Source organism: Eschscholzia californica, unplaced genomic scaffold, assembly GCF_041429995.1.
Source record: "Eschscholzia californica isolate CP2 unplaced genomic scaffold, dmEscCali1.0.p SCAF_4, whole genome shotgun sequence".
Taxonomy (NCBI): domain Eukaryota; kingdom Viridiplantae; phylum Streptophyta; class Magnoliopsida; order Ranunculales; family Papaveraceae; genus Eschscholzia; species Eschscholzia californica.
In genome coordinates this window covers 18971467-18978127 of record NW_028238461.1, presented here as the reverse complement: position 1 = coordinate 18978127, position 6661 = coordinate 18971467, and the positions used below count along the sequence as shown (strand labels likewise).

The 6661-nt window shown below is 33.2% G+C and overlaps 1 long non-coding RNA gene across 1 annotated transcript; it reads right to left on the bottom strand.

Moving 5' to 3' along the window:
- Positions 1–782: 782 nt before the first annotated feature.
- On the bottom strand, positions 783–1544 carry LOC147543422 (uncharacterized). Its single transcript, XR_015224129.1, has 2 exons — positions 1014–1544; positions 783–954 (listed from the first exon to the last, which is right to left on the bottom strand). It is a non-coding gene; the product is annotated as an uncharacterized LOC147543422 (long non-coding RNA).
- Positions 1545–6661: the final 5117 nt, after the last annotated feature.

Sequence of the window (6661 nt, the reverse complement as noted above, 5' to 3'; positions counted from 1 at the left end):
TTAGAGAAAGTTACCTCCCGTTCGAGACGGGCGACGACCTTTGCAGACGACCCGGGCCACTCTCCCCGCGAGTGTTCGAACCCGAGGCTTCGTTTTGGTTTTTCGGTTACAATTTATAAGCCCTCTAATTTAGGGTCAAAACTTTAATCCAAAAATAAAAACTAGAAAGTCTAAAGTCTCTCTCTCACCAAAAATAAAATAAAATAAAATAAATAAATGTAAATTTCTTCTTTTCGACCCCTCCTCCTTGTTTGCGCCTTCTCTTTCGCTCCTTAATGCCCTACACACAAAAAATAGAGAAGCAAGTCAAAGTGGCCAAAAATAAAAACTTACCAAAAATAAAAACTTTCCAAGATTAGAACAAATTTAAAACATAGTCCCCGGCAGCGGCGCCAAAAACTTGATGGGCCTAGAAAGTTTCCTTAAATAGGTCTACACCCGCAAGTGCACGGGTGTCAAGTTGTAATAATTTCCGGTAAGACCGGTTCGTTCCTCAGGGACTAAGTGAAACCTATTCTAAGACTTGGAAGTAAGTCAGTTTTGAAAATGGTTTTGGTTTTGGTTTTGAAATAAATAAAATATTAAAAATAAATTTACGAAAAGAAAATAATTACAAATGATACAAGGAATGGGGGAGAAACCTAAGGTTGTCGAATCCGTCCTTATAATAATTCTAACAATGATTCATTATGATTTAATTAATTAACAAATTCTTTATATAACTCAGACTTTTGGTCCATGAATGGTCCAAAAATCCGGAAGATTTTATCGTGAAAAAACAATAAAAATTATTAATAAATCGTATCGATAAAATTATTTATGAAGAACTTCATCTAAGACCCTAGATAAAAAGGTTAGTTACTCATGGACATTATATAAGATAAATTGGAAAATAAAATAAAGAGAGGAAGAAGAAAACTTAACTTTTGTAGCTATTTCCAAACCAAACAGACCCTAAGGGAATAGTTTTCCTTTTGTTTTTACGATTTTCCAGGAAAACAGACCAAACAGACCCTTAGGGAAAACGATTTTCTCGTCTTCTCGGAATTGAATTCTCTGTGGGAAAATTATTTTCCCACATATTTTCTCATCTTCTCCAACTCTTTTTTTTTTCTTTCTAATCTTTCTGTTTTCTCTCTCTTTTCTTAATCTCTCTGTTAATTCTCTCTTTCTATCTCTCTCACAAAGGTAGACGAATTATAATCAAAAAAAGAAAATCAAAAATCAAGAAGAAAACTCCATTAAAGCTCTCTGTTTCTTTCTCTCTCAATCACTCTCTGTTTCTTTCTCTCTCAATCACTGAATCTCTCTGTCTCTCACAAAAAGAAAAATACAGAAGATGAAGAAGAAGAAAAATAGATGATGATGATGATGATCAATGGATGGTGCTCTCGGTTGTCTCTCTCTCTAACTCCATTTCTTCATCCCCAGCCGAGAGCTTTTTATATCACTCTCTCTCTCTAATATAGTCGGTTTTGGTTGAGCTACCAGAGGAAAACTCTCCAGTCGAGATGGTGATTTGTTTCGACCTCAAAACCGAGATGTCCTCTTCTCCCCCTGTCCTTCCTGTTATATAGCCGAATGAAGCATGAAATAATAAGTATCTCTCTAAGAAAATATCTTCAGCTAGCCAATCTCTTCTACAAGTCTCAATCGGATCCTCAATCCTCTTCTCTTAATTTCTATATCAAGAAGATGTCCAGCTATAATTTCCCTTTCAATCGATCCCTCTCTCTGTGTTCTTACCTTTCTCAAACTTTCTGTTAATGCTACTTGATAGATGATGAAAGAAAATATATATTCTCTCTTTAAATCAATCTTCATCTTAGGCAAATCTCTAGAATTATCTTCATCAATCTTCAAAGAATCTTCATGAGTTTCTCTCTCTAGAATACAAAACCGAATTCCATCATCAAATCTCTAATATTTCTTTATCTTCAGCTGTAATCTTTCTTTCCTTCCTGTTCTCTTTCCCTGATTATGGCAAGAAGGGGCAACCATGATAGAATTCCATAATCTCTTGTTTCCTTTCTTACTCTCTCAGTTTAGAATATAAACTCTTTCTCTCTCTATGCAGATTTCTTCTTAAAATAAAGGGAAAGAATAATAAGCAATTCCCATAAATCTTGGGAATTGACTAACCGAGTGAAGCCATGCCGTATGAGTTGTCAAAAGGGATTATACGGTGTATGAAGGAGCAGCTTAATAGATTGTGACGTATTCCAGAGATAGCGCCACGTGACAATAAATGAAGCCAGACGTTGGATTTGCCAAGCGCAACCGAGAGGAGCACAACATATCTTGTGCTCGGGCATACTGAATCATTCTCATTAAAATTCCCACGTTCACTTTCCCTCTTATTTTGGGGTCAATCAACTTTCACGTGATTTTTGATAAAAGGTAAGGATCCGCTGCCATGTGTCCTCTTGAGACTTAGTCAACCGAACTTTGACAGGCTGTAGCTTCGTCATCCGGGCTCCGTTTTGACTTCTGTTTTTTGAACCCTACGTTTCATCCGAGCACCAAAGTTAACCAAATAGCCAGACTACCAAAATATCAAAATGACCAAAATGCCCTTTTTGTGCGTCTTTTTCCCGTTTTTGCACTAAAACTCCGTAAAGGCACCTGAGAAAGAGAAACAAACAATTCATGAGAGTAACGGCTCGAAATGGACTAACTAGCTCAAGTTAAGAGATTCAGATGAGGCATTTTCATGACTCATCACCCTTCGGCGAAGAGACCATTCCCTTCGCCGAAACTCGTCTGAATCTTGATTTCAAATCCAGGCTAAACAGTTTGATTCAGACCAAGGGGCCTTCTCTTCCTCGGAACTACAAAAGAAAGAAGATAGGGAGAGAGAAGAGAAAAAGAGACACAGATTAATTTTGACAAACTTTACCATCTAAAAAGTAACGACGTCCTTTTTTTTTTTTTTTTTTTTTTTTTTTTCTTTGAGACACAGACTAACTTTACCATCCAAAAAGCAACGACATCGTTTCTTTTGAGCCCAAACCGAACTGCCAACTGTATGGTTTGGTGGCTTCGCGTTGGACTTAAGAGCATTATTTGAGATTTTACTACATAAATTTTTTTGCTGAAGAGATTATCTTACTTAACAATAAAATAAAACAAAACTAATACCAATCTTGGGGAAAATTTTCAATTTATTAATTAAGTAATCCAATTTTGTGTGAATAAATAAAATAACTAATTGGGATTATCCAAATGTTTCTTGATGATTACATAAAAAGTACCTCCAAAGAATAGGATAAGAAATATAATAATAAAACATAATCCACCACATGTACAGGGTTCTCTACTGGAGGAGGAGGGTAATCATCAAGGGTATCTATGAAATTTGACAAACTCAACACGTTCTCTTCCTCTTCAAAATCCCACCCATTCTTTATAAACCCTAGATAAAGCTTTAAATATGTAGTATGAATGATTGGCTAACCTGCGGATCCATTTGCAACTCCTCTGAAAATATTACCCGAATGGTATTTCTTTCCCGTATTTCAAATACTCCTTACAGTATCAAATAAGTTATTGGGGGTTCTTTTAATGGTTTCAGTACCAGCGGGATTATTGACAGTACCCTTTTTGGAGAATGTTAATAAATTCCAAAACCCATTTCGTCGTCCAGTAGCTACAACCGTCTTTTTGATTGGTACCGCAGTAGCCCTTTGGTTGGATATTGGAGCAACATTACCTATTGATAAATCTCTAACTTTAGGTCTTTTTCTAATTAACTCAACCGTGAAATAGAAATCAAAAACCACGACGTATGTATTTAGGGAGGATTCACTTTGATGCGACTATTCCCTAGATACATCTATTCAATGGAATTCTAGATCTATCCCGAATATATGGATCGTGCTGAAGATTCAAAACCAATTTCATTTTCTTCTTTTTTTAGAAACCAAAGAAGGATAGGTAGTGGTTGAAGTGGTGCTTGAACACCATTTATCCCTATAGTTTCGACAAGTGGTTAAAATAGATTTAGCACGATCCCGAAAATGATGAGAAACAAATTTTTGGAAATGATTTGGTGGCTCATCAAGAACATTCAACATTGTTCGGCAACTTAAAATGAATGTTTTTGTATTAGCATGCTGAGAGTAGTTGACAAATTTATAAGGATTTTCATAAACGAAGTTCGCAATGTTAAAAATGTTGAGAAAAGTAACTACTCCTTATAGGTGATCAGTCTATTTAAAGTTTTACTCTAATGCGAAAAACCGTGGTCTGAATCCTGACAATATATATGATATCAACTCCAATAAGTAACTTAAGAATATAAAAATTGTATATTTATACTTGATTGTCGTTGACTAAAGCTTGATCAGATCAAAATACACCGATTGTTGTCATAATTTTTTTTAGTAGTAGCCCTTCACCCATGAGAGGGAGGGGACCAGAGATGTTGATCGAGAGAGAGAGAGGGGACAAAGACAAGAAAAAAAAGAAATGGAAGAGGCAGAAAGTACCAGTACCACTGTACCAGAAGTAGAGAGTAGAAGAAAGGTAGGGTTTTAGGGGTTTAAGGCTAAAACTTGATCATCTTTGTCTCCAGTGGTGGTTCATGAAATGGGTTCCGACAAGGACGTATGGACAGAGAGAGAAAGTGGGTGAGAAAAAGGGTCTTATGTTTGCATGATACTTGTAGGCCGGTTAGGTATCAACTTCGTGTACATTCCCTATTTCATGGCTAATTAAGTCCAATTATATGCTTATACTAACGGAAACAAAACTAATATTCTTTCTCATCTCCGACCATCAATTCCAACAACCACCTCTTTTCCTCATTTTTCCTCCATCTAGGACCTCTCTATCACGCTCGTATTTCTCTCTCATTTTCTTTCAAATTTGTTTGTCTCTCCCGGATCTGGCTTTCTCTCAAATCTTCTCCCTCTCTCTCGGGTTGAAGCTCAGATGGTTTCAGTGAATCACGACTGAAACTCTAGGTTTGGGACCTTGGGTCCACTTAAGCTTTATGGTTTTAGTCGGCTGAATGCTAGTGTTTCAGTCCGAGAGAGAGGGAGAATGATCCGAGAGATATATAACGAGATCCAAGATGACGAATAAATACAATAATATAGACTACAACTACAATTGTAAAATTAATCGACTGTTATCTGAGAAAGAAGCAAAAGTGGTTTCTTTCCAAAGTCGACACCGAGAAAATGTCATATGTGAATAAGGAGTACTTAATGTACACTACTCGGATTATGAGCTTTATAAATATAAAGAACAAATTTATATAACTTTATTAAGTTAAGATATTTTCTTCAAAGAAGACTTTATAAACGTATAACTTTATTAAGTTAAGATATCTTTTAAAAAAAAGAAGTTAATATATTTCTTTCTTTAATAAAAATATTATATATTTATAAAATATTTTTTTCTAACTATGTACGATAATTAAAAATTCAGATTAATTTATATGATGTAACTAGATATAATATTATAATTTATAAAAAAATATTCATATAAAAAAAACTTTACATTATGTTTTAAATTATTAGTTTTATATTATGTTCTGATTTAAGTTTGGCGTTTTCATTAAATCTATATCATCTCATTATCTTACATTTTAATTATAATAAAAAATATTTAACTGAAACCATGAAGCCCACCTATTTGCACAAACAAAATATATGATCTCAACACTTATAAGAAATTAACTTCTTCTTTTTTTTAAGAAGAAGTTTACTTAATTCCAATATGAAGAGGGAATAATACCCTCTTGATATTAAGAAGGAACAGAGAGAGTGAGATAGAGAGATAGAAGAGAAACCGAGAGTCAGAGACATAGATGTGAATACAGATTAACTTTCTCTTAATATTAATTGTAAGGTAAATACAAGTATATATAAGATTACAAGTAAATCTATTTCAAATGTAAAATCTTAACTAATCCTAACTATGACCAATTCAGCCAGGTCTTCTTGTGACCGAGTGGGGTCAGGTATGGGTCCTTTATGGATCTATATAGTTAATATTCCTGCCTTTAATTTTTTTATATTTATAGCCTATATGCCTACCATAAATATATGTATATTGAATAAAAATAGAATAATTAATCTAAGAAACTTTATAAACGTAAGACATATGTTAATGTTTTAGTTATAAAAGTATTTAATTTTAAATAATTGTAACTTTATTAAGCTAAAGATATTTTCTTAAAAAGAAAAAAAGACAATTGATAACATCTACAAAATATATCTTAACTAATTCGTTGATAATAATAAGCAACATTACCCTGAATATTGTTGCATGTTTGTGACATTAACTCTATTTTAGCAGTAGTTATGCCTTCAAATATCCTTACATTGACGCCCCACACGCCTACCATACATAGTGCGTCATTCCCACTAATGCTTTATAGGCGTACAACTAATGCTTTATGTTTTAGTTATAAAAGTATTTATTTTCATATAATTGTAACTTTATAAAGTTAAGATATTAAAAAAAATTAAGATATTCTTTTATTTAATAAAAATATTATATATTTATTAAATAATTTTTTTATTCAATATACTTTATAAAGCTTTTACATTATGTTTTAAATTATTAGTTTTGCATTATGTTTTTAAGTTTGATTTTTTCATTAAATCTATTCCATCTCATTATCTTACATTTTAATTATATCATCTCA